This window comes from Pyrgilauda ruficollis, unplaced genomic scaffold (genome assembly GCF_017590135.1).
Source record: "Pyrgilauda ruficollis isolate IOZ18807 unplaced genomic scaffold, ASM1759013v1 scaffold6, whole genome shotgun sequence".
Taxonomy (NCBI): Eukaryota; Metazoa; Chordata; class Aves; order Passeriformes; family Passeridae; genus Pyrgilauda; species Pyrgilauda ruficollis.
Window position 1 is genome coordinate 16164496 of NW_024527710.1, and position 19513 is coordinate 16184008.

Here is a 19513-nt window from a genome sequence, read left to right on the forward strand (position 1 = left end):
GAGCAATTAATCCACGGCACGGCTCTCCCTTTGTTAGCATTTGTGAGGCAGGAGGGTTTCCTATCCAATGGCACATTTTGAAGGAATGGGTAGTTTTTATTTCATACCTAAAATTTAATGGTGGTTGTAGCTAATTTCACACAGCAAATTAGACAAAATACTTGAGCTACTTCCACCGTCTGAACTCGACAACAAATGGAAACAGCTTTTGGGAGGGTAACTTGAGAGGGTTAAATGTGTCTCACCGGTGCACTCAGTTTGACAGGCTGATGCACATTGTCTAGATGATAGATATGAAAAACTAATATCTCAGTTTTCAGAGGGGGTTCTGAAACCTGAAATCAAAACCAGATGTGCAGCAAAAAAGAGCAGTGTATATTACAAAGTGTTGTGAAATAGCCCAAGGGAGGCAAGTAAGCAAAAACAGCCCTGTTCCTTAGCAACCTGCAAAACAAAACAAGTAACAGCTTGGTTGGCATCTGATGGGGCAGGTTTCGGTCTTTGCAGTGGAAAAGAAGACTGGAGAAAATGTGGAATAATTCTGGGATTTTTAGTGACCCGGAAACACCTCTGTTTTCACCAGAGTGGGTACCTGATTTCTCTCCTTCCCTGGACCTCCTGCCTGTAAATGCACAGCAGCTGAGAAACGTGGGTGTGCTCTTCTTGTCTTCTCTGTCCTGCTCTGGATCATGGATTTCCCTTTCCTCCCTGCTTTCCCTCTTTCTAAAGTCAATCACACAGATGCAAAGCGGGTGCAAAATGGAAGTAACAGCTACCAAATCAGAGTTTTGAAGGCTTTGCACAGCTCTAGATCATTGAATCTCTGAATGGTTTGGGTTGGAAGGGGCCTTAAAGCTCATCCAGTTCCAATCCATGCCATGGGCAGGGACACCTTCTACTAGGCCAGGCTGCCCAGATGTGGAGGAATATGGGATTTGTGTGTAGGAGTGGAAAGAAATGTTCAGTAAGTAAAAAGTTAAATACATAATTAATGATTTCTAAAAGAGTATTTAAATCAGTTTCTGGAAATGGTGATCCTTTTTTACTTTGAGTTCATTCAGTTCTTAATTAAACTAGTACATTCTCTCAGCCCCACAATTGAAAAGTTCAGAGCTCAGATCCCAAAATGTTCTTAGCTACGGTTTAAAATTCAGTCCTGAAAGTGAGAGAAGCCTTTGCTCACTTGAATGGCTGTGATGATGTTCACTAGAAAGCCCTACTGGCACAGCTGCCTCCATCCAGGGACTGGGAAATTCATCCCTCTGAACAGCAGCTGGGCTGCCAGATATGTGATGGGATTGGGCTTCCACCTTGAACGTGTCCATGTGGGGAACAAGCTTATTCTGCATCACAATGTCCATCACAGCCATTTGCCAAGACAGATCTACTGGCACTGCAGCCTGGGCCAATTCTTTCTGAGAAAATCCTGTCTCATGTAGGAAGTCATGGGGTGTTCCTGTAACCAGCCCGACTCCGGGACCCACAGCTGGAAGCGAAACCACAGCGTGCCCTGAGGTTTGTAATCAAACTGTGAGAGGTTGTCTTTGTGATGGAGAGGGAAGGTGGGCGGATTTGACTTGGCTCAGTTATTTTTAGAGAGGTGGAGGCTTCCAGGCAGTCAGGTTTCATGTTTTGGGGGTTTTATTTGGTTTGGTTTGTTGGGGTTTTTTAATTTATTTTTAATTTTAACAGAATAAATTTCTTCTTGAAAATGCTGCTTTGGCAACAAAATCAGAACTTTGGGGGAAGTTGATCTTGATGAAGTTTTCAACGGAAACACTGATACTACTTGAGATTGAGAAAGCAACTTTCATTTTGACTCCATGTTTCAGAATTCAACTCTTTTCAGCTTCTAAAAATTACTATGATATTAAAGATTAATTATAGATATGAATGGTTTGACATTATCAGACAGGACTTCTTAATGAACTAATTTTGATCCTTTCACTAAAAATAACTCAGAGTTTCCATCCTGCAAAATATTTGCTTATTTTTCTTTTCTCTCTGGTTACAAGAAAAGTCTACAAGGAAGATGGAGAGAGTGTATTTGCAAGGGCTTTGTAGTGGCAGGACAAGGGGAAATGACTTCCCACTGACAGAGAGTAGGGTTGAATGGGATATTGGGGAAAAAATTCATTCCCTGTGAGGGTGGTGAGGCCCTGGCATGGGGTGCCTAGAGAAGCTGTGGTTGCCTCATCCCTGAAAGGGTCCAAGGCCAGGTTGGACAGGAAATCCAGCTTACAAATAGAAGGTGTCCCCTGATGATTCTGGAGGTTTTTTGATTCCAGGTTTGCCAGTCTTCTCATTTTGCTGATTGCATCCACAGTCAAAGTAAGGAGAGCAGTAAAAAAAGAGTAAAAGCTGTAAGTGCAGCCCAGGTCAAACGTGGTCACTCAGGCAGTGCAGGTGCTGTTGCTGTACATTCCTTTTCCTAACTGTGGAGAGAAATGTGGGCATGTGAACCATTACCAGTGCCTGAGATCCACAGTGTTTAATAACTTAAAACTCTTCTTTTCAAATTGCAAAGGCTTTTACATTGACTTGCATTGGCCAACGAAGTCCATTAGTGTCTGAGTAAGTGGTAATTAGTGGTAAGAGTTTCAGTCATTAGTGTGTCTTACCCCTCTCTGTAAATCACAATTGGCAACTGTGGGATTCTTAAGCAGCACATGGGGCAGGAAGGACAGGGCTCCATGGGAATGTTTGGGAAGTGGCTGTTCCTGGTGGTCTTTTTGCAGGGTTGGAATAGAGGAACCATCTGTGATGAGCAGCACATTACAGAGAACGTGCTTTGAGAAACTAGGAAACTTCAGGAGAGGGAATACTTGGGGGGAGATGGCAAATCTAGAAGTTATGGGATATCCATGGCTTTTCTTTGGTGTCCAAAATGCACTGAATCCACTTCAAACCCACCTGTGTAAAATCAGCTATTTTCTCTCAAGGCAGCTTTGTCTAAAGAAAACATTAACATGCACATTTTATACAACAGGACTCTGTAATAATTGTAACTAAGTAATCAAAATCAGGCAAGGAGATGCTCAAGGCTGTTGTGCATTGGTTGTGTTCTTGCCACTTCTATTTGAGTGGAGGATTTTTCAGTGGAAGGCTTAAGCACATGGTGATTGGTTTTCTTATCCTGCATTGGAAAACAAAACATTTCTGTCCTTAAAAACCCTGTAAGGGATGGCAACTCCAGGCACTCTGTGATTCCAGTAAGTGCCTGCATTTCATTCTGGTGATCTTCAGCATCTTTGGTGATACAGCGCTATCACTGATCCTTCCAAGAAAGATGAGCCAAGAGATAGCCAGCCCTCCTGACTCACTGCACCATTATTTATCAGATTAAACACCCCAAAGCCGGGTTTGGTGCTTCTCATACCTGTCCCCTCTGTGAGAATGCACAGAGATGGACAGATGAGAAACTTGCAGTCACTTTGCAGCTGTGTTTTGTCACAGGATGAAAGTGTGCGAGATACAGATCAGATACAGCTGCTGAAAAACAAACTGAAACAAAGAGTCTCACAAAGAGAAGGGCTGCAGCCAGAGTTCATAAAAGGGCTCTATATGCTTTCCCTTGCAATAAGCCTTTATTCTCCCTGGCTGGACCTTTTAGTAATAGTAAGAGAAAAACTGACAACTCTTTGCAATAGGAAAGAAGAACATTTATTTTATTCCTAACGGTTTTAACAAGCCCCTCCGTGATGAATTATATATTTATTGTAACTGCATGCTCCACAGCCACTAATTCCTGCAGTCTCTTTCCAGCTGAAAGCTCCAAAGAAAAACATCCCCAGACAAAGGCCAGAGGATTTGAGCCATGGGTTTTGTAGTTAGGTTAATTCAGTTACTCTGGATTCTCTGGAGTGGAGATTTCACAGGCCAGATGAGTTAAGAGTATTGTAAATGTAGTTATAAAATATTTAAAAAATAGTAATTGTGGGGCCGTGTGCCTCAGCTTCCACTAGCTTCCTTCCTTGACTTTTATTTTTTCAGTCCTCCCCCCAGATATGGCTTATCCTCTCTTTCAGTCTCCTTTCTTCACATAGCACTGGAAATTACATCTCAAAATGCAGCCATGAAAGATTCTGAGGATAAAGATACATGTCCATGGAGGATAGGAGAAAAACAGGCTTCCAGCTGTGAGCAAGGAGCCCGACTCCAGCTGATCTTGTCCTGTTTTGTGCTGGGAAAGAAGACCTCATAAATAAAATTTCACTGGAGAAAGACCTGACACTCTTCTGCAGCTAATGGAAACATCTTACAAGATTCTGAATATAGGCCAAGTATGTGGGTCAGTAGAGAAACTACTATTTATATTTGGACCTGCCTGTGAATACAGTAAAACATCCAGCTGTTGAAAAGACTAAGAGAAGTTGCAGGAGAGATTTATTTTTTTTTAGGTATAAAATGCCAAAGACTTTGTCAGGTGATGTTGCTGTTAGAACTGCAGCTTTCCTTTAATCCCCTGTGAATTCAGTGGGCAGCTTCTTGAAAGTTCCCTTTTGGCAAGGTTATCTTCAATCTGGTGAGTCAAAAGGATCTGCTCCCTGAGTGAAAACCGGGCTGAGCCACAGCGCAAAACCGAGGTGGGAAATAACAGACACCAAAAGTCAATTTTGCTGTGGAGATTTAAATATTTCTACTGACTTTTGAATTCTAAGAATTATCTCTCGCTACTTGCTGGATTGTCAAATCTACTTCTGTTTGGGCAAGTTCCCAGATGTAGGCTAGAGGATCTTAGGAATTTTCACTGAGTTTGACCGTGCGTGCTGCAGGCGAGATGTGGCCACTGCAAACCCAGAGATTTTGAGTTCCCTACCCACACAACACTCATTGTAAATTATTCTAGCCTTGTAAAGAACATCTGTTGTGGAATTTAGGATGTGATGCATCCCTTATAAAAAGAGAGAAGGGGGAAAGGTTGCAGGAGTCACTGATGCTGCAAAAAGGGTGTTCATTATAATTTCACAATGAGTGTTTGGGGAGATCTAGGGCTGAGCTGCATTTTGGAACAGGTTCATCAGTGGGAGTTTTCTGTTGGTGGGGTGTACTTGGATTTCCACCAGAGCTGTGGGGTCTTTCTTGTTCCTTATTATAAAAATGTATCACAATCTGTTCTCTACTACATCCACTGATGGAGGACAAAGGCTGTTCCAGCCAAGCTGGGCAGTAAGTTTATGTGGGTTTTTTTATTTTCTCTAAGTTCTTCTGTGATCCAAATCTATAAGAAAACAGCCAGTGTGTAATTCTACACTCATAGAAAATGACTTCTTTTTCCTCATAAATGCAATTTAGACAGTAATTTGAGTTAGCAAAGCTTAGAAGGTGCAGCTGGAGAGGGAAGCAGAGTGCCCTGTAGAAGGGTGTAGTTGAGTAAAAGAAAGCTTTTCCAGAGGACACAGGGGCCTGGAAGGGGAGAAATTGGATGTGAAACCTTCCAGAAAAGGCCAGAGGGCATGTTTATTGCAGTCTTTAGCAGCCTGTATTGCACTGGTGGCTGGAGCTCCTGCTGATGGGCCAAATTTTGCTCCCTACCTCTTATCTCTGTCGTGAGCTTAATATGCAACTGACCTGTAGCTGTGCAGGTGTGACCTGGTGGAGTGTATGAGGGGACAACTGAAAGCAGAGTTAAATTCCTGGTATTTAGATATTAGATCTATCTGAAAATCATGGAGATCTGCAAATAAACCCTTCCTGGGATGTTAGAAACAGAGGAAATGATGTGCAGGAGAGGTCAGGCCACCAGAGCGAGCTGACAGGGTGAGAGCAAGGTCCCAGCCAGGAAGCTCCGGTCTGCTCCCGGCCTCAGTGCACCCCATATTTCATCCTGCCCCGGGGAAGTGGAAGAAATGATTTCATAATCCCTTGTCATGGGGTTGGGCACGCTGCAGGTCATGTGGACAAAGCCATTTGTTCAAGTAGCTTGACCTGAGGACTCCTCAAAAGCTGCTGAAATCTCACGGCCTCTCATTCCTCAAAGGAGTCAAGTCCTGCATCCAAACTAAACAGGGATGGCTCCTTCCCCACTGAATCTTGAGTGCTGACCAAGACCTGCCTCCCTCTTCTCAATGGGGTCTTTTGTAGCTGAGAGATTTTGCTGCTTTTTCCACAGCATCCTTTAGGCAGAATAGGTCAAGATGAACTCAAAAGTCATCTTTCACTCTGAAAATTTTCAATTATCGCAGCTTGTCAAACCTTTGAAAGGCAGAAACATCAATAATATTTGGTGTTTTGGCGGTTTGGCCCAGTCTCTCACTGCTGGTGTTGTTGTTGGTGTGTCGCTGTCAGTATTTTGTACTGAACTATCTAACAGCTGTCTTGGCTTCCTTCCCCACTAAAACAACTGCTGCTTCACAAAGAACACAGATAATTTTGTCTTCCTTGATATTAACAGATCAAGAGAGGCCTTTGCCAATAAAAACTCGTCTTTTATTTTTTGTAGTCTGAGAGAGATCCTTGGTAGAATTTGTTGTTCTCTTTCATTCTGTACTTGGGAGACCAGTTGGCATCTAATCTTTTCATTTCAAGTGATGCTGAGTGGGTGGGACATCCAGGAGGGGGATGAAAACTCTCACAAAAGAATCCCAAGTTAAAAGGATTTTAACCCAAAGGCAAAACAAAAAGCCCTGCACAAGGCACCAAAATGAAAGGGCTTGTTTAAAGGCAGAACAGTGGCAGCACAGTGTTGGTCTGGGCTTTAAAAGGCAGTGAAATATGAGATGCTGCCCTGGGATCAGTGTTCACCTCCCTCCAAAGCCACACATTCCCTGTGTGGAAAGGGGAATGGCATCAAACACCAAGGGGGAAACACTGCTGCTCCTGCTCTGGAAGGCAGAGCTGGAGCAGGGGGTGCAGCACCCACAGCAGGACATCTCCTCCTGCCCTACAGAGCCCCTCTGGGTGCTGCCAGGCAGGTTCACACAGAGGAGTTCATGGAAATTTGGAAGTAATGGCAGTAGGCTGAAGGAAAAATTTATATTTTACTTAATTTTGGGATCTAAAATAGGGACAGTATTTGGGGGGTTTAATGCCATTAACAGCAAATTCTGGAGGATGAGCCTTCCAGAATGGCCATGGGGATTTCAGATGATGAATCTCCCAATGTCAAAGAGATGACTTGGGTCCTCTGAATAATCTGCTGAACACCTTACAGACTCCATTTGTGAGAGCTGCTCAGTCTCCAGAGAAAAAACTGAATTTGAGGTCAGTGAAGTGAGAATTTCACACCAACCAGTCCAGGTTTAGAATTCCAAATTCAGGGCTTAGCCTTGCATACATCCCCATGCCTTGTCATACATACATACATAAATGCCCCTGGTATATTCAACTGTGAATTTTACCTCTTGACAGAGTTGCTTAGAGGTTATTACTTGCCAGTTATCTTCTTGCAATCATGATAGCAAAAAGGTAACACAGCAGTGAGGGGAGTCTGCTGGTTTCAGAGCAGCTAGGTAGGTAAACAGTAATACTTCTCACTCCCACATACAATGAGTAATTTGTTTTTTAAGAACTGAAATTGACCCCAAATCAGAGCATCTGTATCACACTAATGCATTGTTGAAGAAACTGAAGTTTCATAATTTGAATTTTCTATAAAATGTAATAAGATGGAATTAAGTGGGGAAAGGATCTTACGTGAAAGATGTAAGAGGTTATTTTTAAGGGATTACCAGAGGGCACCTGGACAGTATTACCTGCTGCCTTCCTGGGCTGTATTACCAACTTGTATGTGTATAATAAGTTGTTTCTTTACACCTGGTGTTATTTTTGCATGCCTGGTTAAGGCCCCTGCCTGTCACATTAATGTTTATTTAATGACCAGCGCTGGGTAGCAAATGAGCAACATGCAGATTGTGTGATGTAATCTGTGTGAGGAGCAGTGTGTGTTAACTGAGGGTGCTGGTCACCAGCAGGTCATCCCTGACTGCAGGCACCACACAAAGGTTGCCCAGAGAAGCTGTGGCTGCCCCTGGATCTCTGGAAGTGTTCAAAGAGAGGTTGGACAGGGCTTGTGATGCTCTGTAAAGGCTGCCCCAGAACAGAGACTAGACAGAGCTAAAGAATAAAGTAGGGATTTATTAAAAGGATCTCCTCCATGGATCCACCTTGGGCAGCACAAGAGCCCAGCCAGGGCTGCAGCCAAGATGAACCCAAATGGTCCCAAAATGCACGAGCGCTCCCGGGGTCTCTCCCTGGGATCAGCTCTGCTCCATGTGCACATTGCAGTTCAGTGTCCAATTCCAGCTCAGCCCCTGCACTCCCATCCTGCTTGTTTTTCTCTCTCCAGCCCACGGGGTTTGTGCTCCTGGGCTGAGATTTGGATCATTTGTCCTTGGTGCCCAGCTGGAGCAGGAATTGTTTTGTCTCCCTGCTCTGTGCAGAGCTCACCATCCCCTGATGTGAACCCAGACCCACACACTAAAGCAGCTCAGAATCTGAAAAATAGAAAAACCAAAATCAGAGGCATCACTTGGAGCAATCTGGGACAGTGGAAGGATGGATCCCATGCCCATGGAATGTGATGAGTTTTGAGGTCCCTTCCCACCCAAACCAGTCTGAGATTCTGTGTATGATTATCTATAGGCATTGATAACCACTCAGAATAGTTATTTCTTTATTTCTTTATTTTGCACCTTTCAGGGAGTACAAATTCATCCCTAGCCTAACGGGATCCTAAACCACTTAGGCACATTCAGAATATCTGCTGTGTGTCTTGGGTTAGAAACACTGACTCATGAGAGGTTTTAAGGGTTGAGTGGTTTGAAACAAGCTTAAGAAATCTAAGACAAGGAAATTAAGTATACTGAAACCTCTTTGTTCCAAAACCCACTAATCCAAATGACTTGGCTGAATCACATGCTATCACTTCTGTCACTCCTGCTGCCATGGCTGTATTTTGCCTTAAATCAAAACTTTGACTTTAAGGAAAAATAGCAACACAAAAATAAAAACAGCACTCTGGTATGTCTGACTACTTGCTAATATTAGCAAACATAACCTTGAAATAGCATCACTGTTCCTAAATCTGAGCACTGCTTGGGTCCAAAAATGCTCAGATTACTGACGTCCACTGCAATTTTCTTCCCCCCAGCACTGTCAATAAGTCTTAAACCAACCTTTGAATGCACTACTTGCCTCAAACTGCTGTTAGGCAAATAAATAATTCTGTGATGCAGGTGAGGGAAAGGAGCTGGGTTTCTGAGCGTGTTTCCTTGGACATTTTCCAGGCAGCAGATGTGTGTATGCCCTCATTTAGCTGTTTACAGATTTTCTGCTGCAGGAGTTTGGTAATGCATCTTATATCTATAGGTGGAAATGTATGGAAAATCTGGGCACTCTGGGCTGTTCTTCAGCTCATGAAGCCATCACAGACCTCAGAGCTCTGCTCCATCTCTAATGTAGGGTTCATGGTTTCACAGAGATGTTGGAGGTACAAGGAAATTGTACCTTGGGAAATGAAACATGTCAAAGGAGCATGTTTTCAGCCTCTGAAAAAGAGCACATCCTTGTAAGATGTGTTTGTACAGATTTTAAGGAAATGCTGAATTGTGTTACTTCATCTCCAGAATGCCTTCTCTCAGCCTAAGAAAACAATCTCTAGTTGTTAACTTACATACATCCATGTTTTTCATAATTAGCATTTGTGAAGTAATTCTAGACACCCATATATAGAAAGTTATTTAGGATTTAAAAATTACTATTTTTCCTAGTGCTCTCTCTGCATCAGCTGCATAAATAGATGCAGAACATTGCTAGTAAAATTAGAAGGGACAGCCAGAGGAGACTTGGTTGTGTCTGGATCAGCTGTGGTTGATGTCTAAGGTGGGTTCCTTGGGATGACAGCGGAGCCCTGCTCCCACATTCTTCAGTGTTCCTTCGGAAACAGAATGTGCTGGTTGCTGTCACCTTCCACCTGCCCTGGGAGACCTCAGGCTCTCAGGAGCTGTAAATTAGTCAAGGATTACAAACAGGATGAATATGATAAGCAATGCATGTGGTGTTCTTTACAGTTTTATTCAACGCACTCCAAACTTTGTGGTCCCATTTATTTCTAAAACTCTGGAAACTGCCAGAGATGATGGTTTCATTAAACTGAGCAGTTTTGGTGACACCATTGACTGGTAGACTATCAAAAGAACACCACGTAAAAGTACACTTAGTGAAAAGTACTTTAAATATAAATGGCCAGTTCTCACTGCAAAAAGAAGCAGAAACTGGCACTTGGGCTCATCTATTGTTTCTTCCCTGCAATATATAAAAATTATGAGGTGCCTCATTTCAGCAAATGCCTCTTTCTTGTTTCTGTAGCTTGCTGATTTTTTCCTGCATTGGCTTTGGAGTCTTGCATCCCTAAACAGAGCACCATGGGCAGCCATGAGTCACTGTGCAGGAACTAAATGTCAAAGTTGAACTGGAGTTTACTGCCACAGTTGGTGTGAGCAGTGTGACTGGTGTGTCATTCCCATAGCACGGATGTCTGGGAGCGCCGGCTGATCCTCTCGAAGGAGAGTGTGATTCAACAGAGATGCCACCAAAAGCACGGCAGCCTCTGCCTTGGTGGTCTTTAAAATGTATATTTGAGGGGTTCAACAGACCTTGAAAACAAATGTGGTGACCCAAAATGATCTGTGAGGCAAAGTGCCCCCAAGGCAGGAGAGCGGCCGTGTCTCCAGCGTGACTCGCGGACGCGCCGCGGCCCAGGGGATCCCGTGTCTTCCACAACAGCTGAGCACGGAGAACTCAGGGCTCAGACAGGAGCAGGAGGCTCTGCTGGGCTCCCTCCTGCAGCCTTGCACTGGAACAGAATGTGAAAATTGTCTGTCTCGGGTCCTTGTCTGGCCTCTTCTTAACAGAACCTTGGTAGCCTCAATGGGGAGAGCCAAAGGATTCTGACAGAAAACCCTCCCCTGCTCCCGTGTTAGGAAGTGACTTCAGGACACTTGTTTTGGCTCATTCCCTGCCCTAATATCACCCTTGCCATTGTGGGCTTTCCTTCTTGCAACTCATAGCATTGCAAATAGGAGCAGATGGAGGAGTCACTGTGACTTTGCAGAGACTGGGCTCTTTCTGCTCCTGACCTGCCCAGGGAGCTCAAATAAATTCCTTCAGTGTGGTACCACTCTGCTTTGTCTTCTGAAATCAGGGAGAATATTTTTGAACCATTTTGAGATCAATGGCTGGAGTCTGTTGTTCACTATGAAGTGCAGAGGAAGTTAAAGAGGATATGTTAAGCAGAGGAAGTTAAAACACGAAATGAAAAACAAAATGCAGAAACAAAAGTTGCAAGTATTCCTTACTGCTTAAATTGAGACTTCTTGGAATCAAGCATCATCCTTTCTGAGCTCTGAGCAAGTATCAGATGATGATTGTAAAGAGTTAATAATGGGTTAGACCACAAATTTGGGATAGGTTGTGCCACTGTGATGGGAACTCAGCACAGTTTGATTTCTTGGGGCATTAAAGCCACACAGCACCTTGGAGTTTGAATGTTAGGTTTTTCTCTTTTCTTATCTGGGGTTAAAGATTCATTCCCATTCAGAACAAAAATAAATAAAATCACTTCACAAATCCCAACAACTGAAAAAAATGCCCTTTTGGTATTTTTAGGTCTTTTTATGGAACCTTGTTTATAGAATGTTATTTATAGATTTTTTTTTTTTTTAATATGCTCCCAGCTAACCTGCCCTGCTGGGTCTTTGCAGGAGCCTCTGCACAACCACAACACATTCCTGGGAATGTCAGCATTCCTCTGCAGAGGTGTCACTTCAGCAAGGACACCCAGCTCAGGAGGTACATATTGTCCTACATAAAGTGCTGGTGCTGAGCCTGTTCCAGTTTTAGTAATTCCCCTTGTCTACATACAACTTGAACATTATAGACAAGGATTCATTCTCCTGCTCACAGTCTGTAATACTTCCTAAGGACAGGAGAGAAAAACTGGGAGCAGGGAGTCATAGAAATCTCAGTCTGTGGGATGAAATTCAGAGCAATAAGGGGAACTGTCTGTTGCTAGAATTCCTCAAATCGAAGTGAATTAACCAAAACTTTTTAGATAGGAATGAGACAAGGTAGAACTCATGGTGAGGAAGCATCTTGGTAGCAAAGACTTGGAGGATGCAAATGGCAGAGATCTGGAATTCTGAAGCGTGCTCCAAATCTGGCCTTTCCAAACACCAGTGGTGGGACTCAGCTGGGGCCCAATGTCCCTGGTCACTGAGAGGTGCCAGCTCACAGTGCCAGCGTTGCTGAGCAGCTGCTCTGTGGCTTTGGAGGCTGTCGGGATATTCCGCTTGGCCGCCAGGCTCGGAATGTCACACTGGATCTTTGGGCACTCCTGGCCTAAAAGAGCCAGGCAGCTCTCCTGGGACAGAGTCCTTTCCACAGACTCAGCAGGAGCCAGCTGTCATGACACCGAAGAGGCTGGGAGAGCCATGGCTCATGGAAACAGGGCTTAGGTTCAGCTGAAGGAGGCATGTCTGAGAAGCAACTTTTCCCAAAACTTGAGGAAAGGTCAAAGCACATGGAGCTGGCACTCTGGGACAGTCCTACTGCTCGTAACTCATGTAACCCTATCTGTACAAAGCCATTCCCAGCTTTCACCCCCTTTCCAGGAGAAACTGAAACTACTTCAGCTTTGTGAAAATGCCTGAACATCACACTTACTTTATTGACACTTTCACCTCTGTCTCATCAGACCCTAAAAATAACTGATTTTTGTCTCCAAAGCCTTGATATCTCTCCAATCTTCGCTCTTACTGCTTTTGGACCTCCAGCTCTTGTGAGTCATATCTGCAAATTACATGGCTCGGGTTTCAGTGGTGACCATCTCAAAGTGGCTGGTGGAAAAACTCACCATTAGTTCATGGGGTTTATTTGATGAGCCTTTGCCATTTCTCTTTTAGTTTTTAAAGACATTTATTTGTATGTTGACATTCAGATCCATTGTAAGGAAAACTTTTCTCTGCCAGCCTTGGAGGCTTTATTAACTTAAGCTGTCCTTGAAGCAGTAAGAGGAGTTTTAAGTTCTGTGTGGGGTTTTCAGGTAACAAATAACTTGAGGAGTGTGGCAGGAAGAGCAGGGGTGACAGGCACAGGCAGGGACAAGCTGTGGGAAGCACAGAGATGCCTGCAGCTCTGCCAGGAGCTCGCAGGGACACCCAGACAAGATGCACTTGCCATGCGGAAGGTGACACAGGAAACATTACGTTTCCCGGAGCGGTGGCAGGGAATGACAAAGAGTGTCCTCTATGAGCTCAGATGTACAAAAAGGAAAGCATTTTGTCAGCTGCAGCTTCTGACAGAATGAGGATTGTGGGCTTCTGCATTCAAAACCAAATTTCCTTAAATTGGCAAGCGGCTCCTAGCGCTGCTGTGGAGAGTCCTTCCAAAGCCAGAGAGAGGGAATTGACACCGTGCTGAAAACAGCAATGAAATCACCCGGCTTCCTTCCTCCGAGCCGGGCTTTGTGCCGGGCCCGGCGAGCCCGGCCCGGGCCCGCGATGGCCGCCCGCCCGCGGAGCAGGCCGCACGCAGCACGGCCATGGACCGCGGACGGGCCCGGCTGGCCCACCGCTGATTTATGGCACGCAGCACAGATTGTGATGTGTCATGCTGCAGGGGGAAAGGAGAGCGGGACCGGGGTCACGAACAAAAAAGGAATTTGCTTATCCAATTTCCGCCTCTTTCTGAGTTTGATTGGAAGCCGCAGTTGTCAGGCCGTGTTTAAGTCTCGTCTTTACCGACGCCTCTTAAAGTGCGGAAGGTCAAAACCAATTATTGTTCTGCCTCCGGGGACTTTCCTTCTTCAGAGGGACCTTACAGTGGATATTCTCTGAACGCTTTCCCTTCCAATTAAGGCAGCAAATTCCTCTTTTTCAGAGTTTTCCAAGGGGCGAGGGGGACAGTAATCGGGAGACTGATAGATTTATCAATAGCCTTGAAAAACAAAGCCTGTATGTCTCAGGAAGCTTGAAGCCTAATTCCTTTCAGTGACTTTTCTCACTCTGCACTTTAAATCTGTCGTTTCATTACACCGGGAATGGAAAGTCCCTAGTTTTCCCAGGCTGCACATTTCCTCTGTTTTTTAACCTTCAAATACCACATGGATTTATGCCTCTGAGTACCTGCTGGTTAAGTTTCTCATGTAGATAAAAATGCTGAAGTCCTGTTTTTGGAAAGAATTTACAGCTTTATGGACTGGGGGAAATTAAAAGAGGCTGTACCTACATTAGAAGCTATAGCCTGACTCGTCCTGAAGAAACTTTCCAGGTCTTCAGGGTGAAAAAGAAAAACATCCTGAGATAGTTTGAGATATTTTTTCTCCTTTCCTTTCTATTTTGGACAGCACTGTTTTCACTTTTATTGATATTATCTCTTCTTCTGCTCCAATCAATTGATATATCTAGAGCCTGTGTCAGCACATGGATTTTTAAAAATTCATTTATGTATCACATACTGCTGTACTTGCTCCTTTATCCATTGGAGAGGTTAAATCTACTGCTTCCCTTATATTTTTCACATACTATTTGTTGTGGGAGAGGTGAGCAGCAGAGCAGACAGAAAATAATGTCTCCTGCAAGAGAAAATCCGATGTAAGGTGGGTCAGGGGAGGGAGGCTGTGGTGGAACAGTGAGTACAGGAAGCAATACTTTGGTATTCCAATTGGTACAACACGTTTCAAAAACACTTTGTAATTGTTATTTGTGTCAGGGTGAACTGTGAAACCACAGTACAGGTGTGGGATGTAACCCCTGCTCCTCTCCAGGTACTTCTGGGTACTGTAATGTTTGGGTGGTTGCTGGTCTGGCTACACTGGCTGCTCCTACAAAAATACTGGATTGTGGACAATATTGAAGGAAGTCTGTTTTTGTGGAGCTGGCAGATTTAAGACCCTTGATTAAATGCATTCACAGCTTCTCTGCAGAACTGCAGAGCTATCATGATGTGATTATAGGGCAGCTGTGGTCTGGTGGACTCAGAACTCAGAAATTAGGAAATATGAATTGTCTTGATGTGCCACAGTTTGTTTTGTGAGATCCTGGGATGGTCACTTAAAATATTTTGGCTACTTCTTGACAGACCTACTTTGGATGTTTACTTTTTTTGGAGGACTCAGCTCACTCCTTTGACTGTATTGCCCACAGAGAGTGTGGACTGACTGGATGAGATGCTCAGGCTCCCATCCCAGATGCCTGCATTCAACCAGATAATGGGACTGATGTGTGCCTGTTGGCCCAGAGACTATTTGCAATTGGTTTATAAAGGGTTAATCTATTCAGAATGTCTTGATCAGTCATTCCCTACCAAGCTGAATAAGTTTAGGGGGTACTGATAAACAACTTGCCATTTACTGTTCCCTCTGCAATGAGTGTGCAACAAGAGTCAGCCAGGTATTAATCCTTTCTAAAACATTTATAAATAAAACTTGAATACCGAGTGTGGCTGCAATCCCCGCAGGTGTGACTGAAAGCAGAGGTGCAGAGCACTGCTCTCCTGTGACACTGCCCTCAGCCCTGGGATCACATCTGGACACACATCACAGCAGCAGTACCCAGAAATCATTTCTTGGTTGAAAAGAATGATTCCCTTTTTACCCAGAGTAAAGAAAATCATCCAGCTCTAATAATAACTCGCTAATCTCACCCCACCGGAGCAGCTCAGGGAGCGCAACGGAAATTTCCTTCCCAGCTGCTGGGAGAGCCTGTCCCCAAAGAGGGCTTTTCTTTTGATAAGGTGCCTCCTCTGCCGGGCTGCTGAACCAGCCTGAATCAGCACGTCACCCTGGAGTGCAGGAAGATCCCGCTCTCCGCCGCTGAGTCACATGAATAACTGGAATAGTTCTGCAAAGCAGAATTAATTCCCAGAACCTCTTCAGGCATATACCAGCAGGCACATGCTTTTGCTCCGGCGTTACTTTACAGCTCCGTGATGCAGTAGAAAGGACGCTACTGATATTTTAAATTGAGATAAAGCAGTTTACCTGGTGCTAAGAGTGTTAAACCTTACGTGTTTATTGTTGACACTCTCCTGCTTCCAAGAAGATTTAGGAATAAGCCAGGACATAACAGAGCTATTAGGGTTAAGCTCAAATCAACTGTGCAATGACTCAGAACTTGTAGTCCTTTCAAACCAAGTGCTGGGGGAAGAAGCTGCTTATTATTAACTGTTGAGTAGTGCATGGTTTGTGCAGCCTGTTTAGGCAGCAAAGACATCTATGGAAACTCTCTGGGGGTTTTGATCTATTATACTGTGAATAAGAAGTCTGATTTACAAGAAAACCGAATCAACAGCACTCAGACTGTGGTTTAGCAAAGTCCTTATACAGCGTGATGGAAATTTGGGCAGAGCTATGAAATTCTCTATAGAACCTTTCAGTAAATGCTGCTGGTATGTTAAAGAAATGAACTTGTCTGAAAGAGGGGAGTGAAGGAAAAAGGCTCTGTAGCAAAGGTGGGATTCAGGTATTGCTCCAAAAAGTGGACCAGGGTGGGGAGCTGAAATAGGGAAATAGGATGACAGAATCATAGGAAAGCAAGGAGAAGGCTGGTTAGTAGTTAATGAAAATTGTTGAGATTTTTTTCCACTTAAGCTGTATTTTGTTATCCGAATAATAATGATAAGCTGACCAGGCATACAGAAGAGGCATTACTTGTACTTCCACCTGTTACTCTGGAATACATCATAAATGAATACAGGATAACCTGTTCTGCACTCCAGCATCAATGATAACAGGAACTGATTACATGGCTTTGATTTCTGCTCTTTCTTCATTGTTCTAGAATATTAAAATCAAAGTTTTTGCCATTTCTCCAGAAAACCTGATGTGAGGTTACTCCTGACCTTTTACTTTCAACAACCATCACACAAAAAAAAATACATGAAATCTAGAAATTCAATGCCATTGGGAAATAGCACTGAGGTAGAGCTCCAAGCCCAGTGTTTGGAATCTGGATGTCTGTACTTTCTTTATGTTTTGCCCACTGATGAGCTTGTGCCACTTCCTTGGGCTCCAGGTCAGTACCTTTCCCCGTGGCGTTTCCAAAATGAACCCTCACCAAACCCAAACGTTATTTACAACATCTGTTGCTTGTTTGGATGGCAAAATTTGTGATAACAGTGAGAAGAAAGTAAACAGTCCAGTAGCCATGGAAACCTCCTATCGTTTTTTCCTGTTTCTTTTTCTGCTTTTTGCAGTGAATGAGTCGGTGCCGAATCCAGCTGGAAGGCAGCCCGGGAGACGGCTGTCCCCAGCTCAGCCATGGCAAGGGACAAAGCCTGCCCGAAGCCAGCAGCTTTCTCTTTGTACACTCTCACCAAAGGACTTTTTTCAGGGAGCAGCTTGTTCAGGAAGAGTAGTTCAGTGCCTCAGGAAGGGTGGCCGTTTATTCCCTGGTCTCTCTGGCTATGGCCAGAAAATAAAATAACCCAAACACACAGTAGAGTATGGTGACTCACATCCACATGATTCAGCTCTTTCCCCCCATTCCTGCATCCCAAGCAGGTGGTCTCATCCAGACAGTCTACAGGGAACAGTCCTTGGACTTTGATGTATTCCAAGGCATCATCTGGGAGAGCTGGGACAGGCCAGTGCCATGTCAGGGAGGGTTCTAACAGTGACACACAGCTCTAACACAGCCTGGGAGATCGTGGATTAAACTGTGTCCTTCTCCTTCTGGATCTGCAGTATAGACACAACCTCTGTGAAAACTGTTGCAGGGGCCTTATGGTTCACACAACATATCTGGCTGAGCAGTAAAGCTCAGTTTATGTTCCAGAAGGAGGCAGGACAGGTATTTATTGTAGGAAAGCCCCCAGAGTACCATAGTTAGTGGAATGCTTTTTCTATAAAATTTTACAACCAGTTTACAGAATTCCACAGAGAAGATTGTCAAGATGCAATCTTTATTATATTCCAGTCCAAATCTCTGTGTGGCTGCTAAATGTGTGCAGTAAGTGTGTCTCTAAATGGACTTGTCCCTGGTCACATGGGCACTGTGTCATGCCAGCATTGATATCATCATTGGATTATCCTCGTTAGCACTTTGAATCTCTCTAATGCACTTTGAAGTCTTCAGAGGAAGAGCTTCATGGGAATATTTGGAGAGCCTGATTCAGTTCTTAATTGGACTGACTCATGTTGAGTCACCAGGATATCCATTAGCTGCATCTTTAAAATCCAACATGGAGATTTTCAGTGGTCTGTGAGGGAATCAGACACCCCCAGCAGCTGCTGAGATTTCTTAGGACTGGGAAATCTGCTTCCATTGTAGAAAATGCTGATTCTGGTGCACCAACCAGCACAGCTCTGGCTGCCAAGTCATCCCTTTTCAGTGTTCTCCTGATGCCTGGATGACCAACTGCTTGCCAGGAGGCTCTTGGAAAGATCTCCTCCTCCCTGGCTGCTGCATCATTGGCACTTCTTACACACACAGAGCCCACCACACCCACACCTCCCCCTCCTGCAAGGAGCACTACCAGAAGCAAAGTTAGAAATGCAAGGAGCATTCTCCTTTTCATTTCTAGGAAAGGCTTTTTACTCCATAAATGCTCTTGAACAAAACAGCAAAAGGCAGTGAGTAAGGCACCTGATGACTAAAATAATTCAGGTTGTGGGAAGCAGCAGGATTTGATGTTGAATACAAATCTGAGTGTGGTTCACTTCACCTAGCTCCAGCCATGTGAAGTTAAGCATTCAGCCTCAACAAGGCACCCAGGTTCTGAGCTGCCGGCAGAGGGGACAAGCACCAGCAGCTGACTCATCCCTCTCTCTTTGTTCTGCTGGGCTGAAATGAGTTGTCCTTTGATGTTCCTTCCTAATACCACTTCCTAATACTCAGCAAAACATGTAGAGAATCTGGAGAGGGCAGTTTATTGATGTTAGACAGCTCAAGTTAGGTAAGATAAAGCTAGCACTGATTCACTGCCATGTGCCAAGGACCACAGGTCCATAGGATCACAGATTCCGTGATTCCGTGGGTGCCAGCAATGGTTCACTTAACCTTGTTCCAGTCTGCCCATATACTCAGAGCGTCTTAGCAAACTTTTTTTTCTTTATACCTTTGTTGCAGATTTTTGGTTCATTACCACTCCTTTTGGAATAGAAAAAGAGGAGATAACTACTCTACAGACCACCTTGGGAATCTCTGTCCTGTAAGTCTCTTTCCTAGGGGAAAAAATATTTGCTTGATTCTGTAGTAACAACAGCACAGAATGGATGGCAGAGGAGAGAACAAGCAATTCCAACTTTTAGGATAATGAAGGGAAAACAATTGGGCCACTCAATCAGAAAATTAAACTTTGACAAACTTGGCCAAACCCTTATCTGTTCTAGACCTACTTTACTTTTCTTTGAGGATGCAAACCCTAGCATCATTATGGGGCTGCTGAAATGTCCATCAAGTAGATTCAATATGGGACAAGACTTGCAAATCGTTCTTTGATGCAGTAAAAAAAATCCCTACAGGATACTTGCAAAATTGGGGGTAAAGAATTAATGCCACAGCCTCACCAAGGG

General features: G+C 44.1%; 1 long non-coding RNA gene across 1 annotated transcript in view; it reads left to right on the top strand.

Annotated features, from left to right (window-relative positions):
• LOC121362135 overlaps positions 1–19513 on the top strand; it is a 107593-nt gene that overhangs the window by 75938 nt on the left and 12142 nt on the right. The window contains exon 5 of the long non-coding RNA XR_005956455.1: positions 19068–19149. This is a non-coding gene — a long non-coding RNA (uncharacterized LOC121362135). The remainder of the gene's footprint in view (positions 1–19067; positions 19150–19513) is intronic.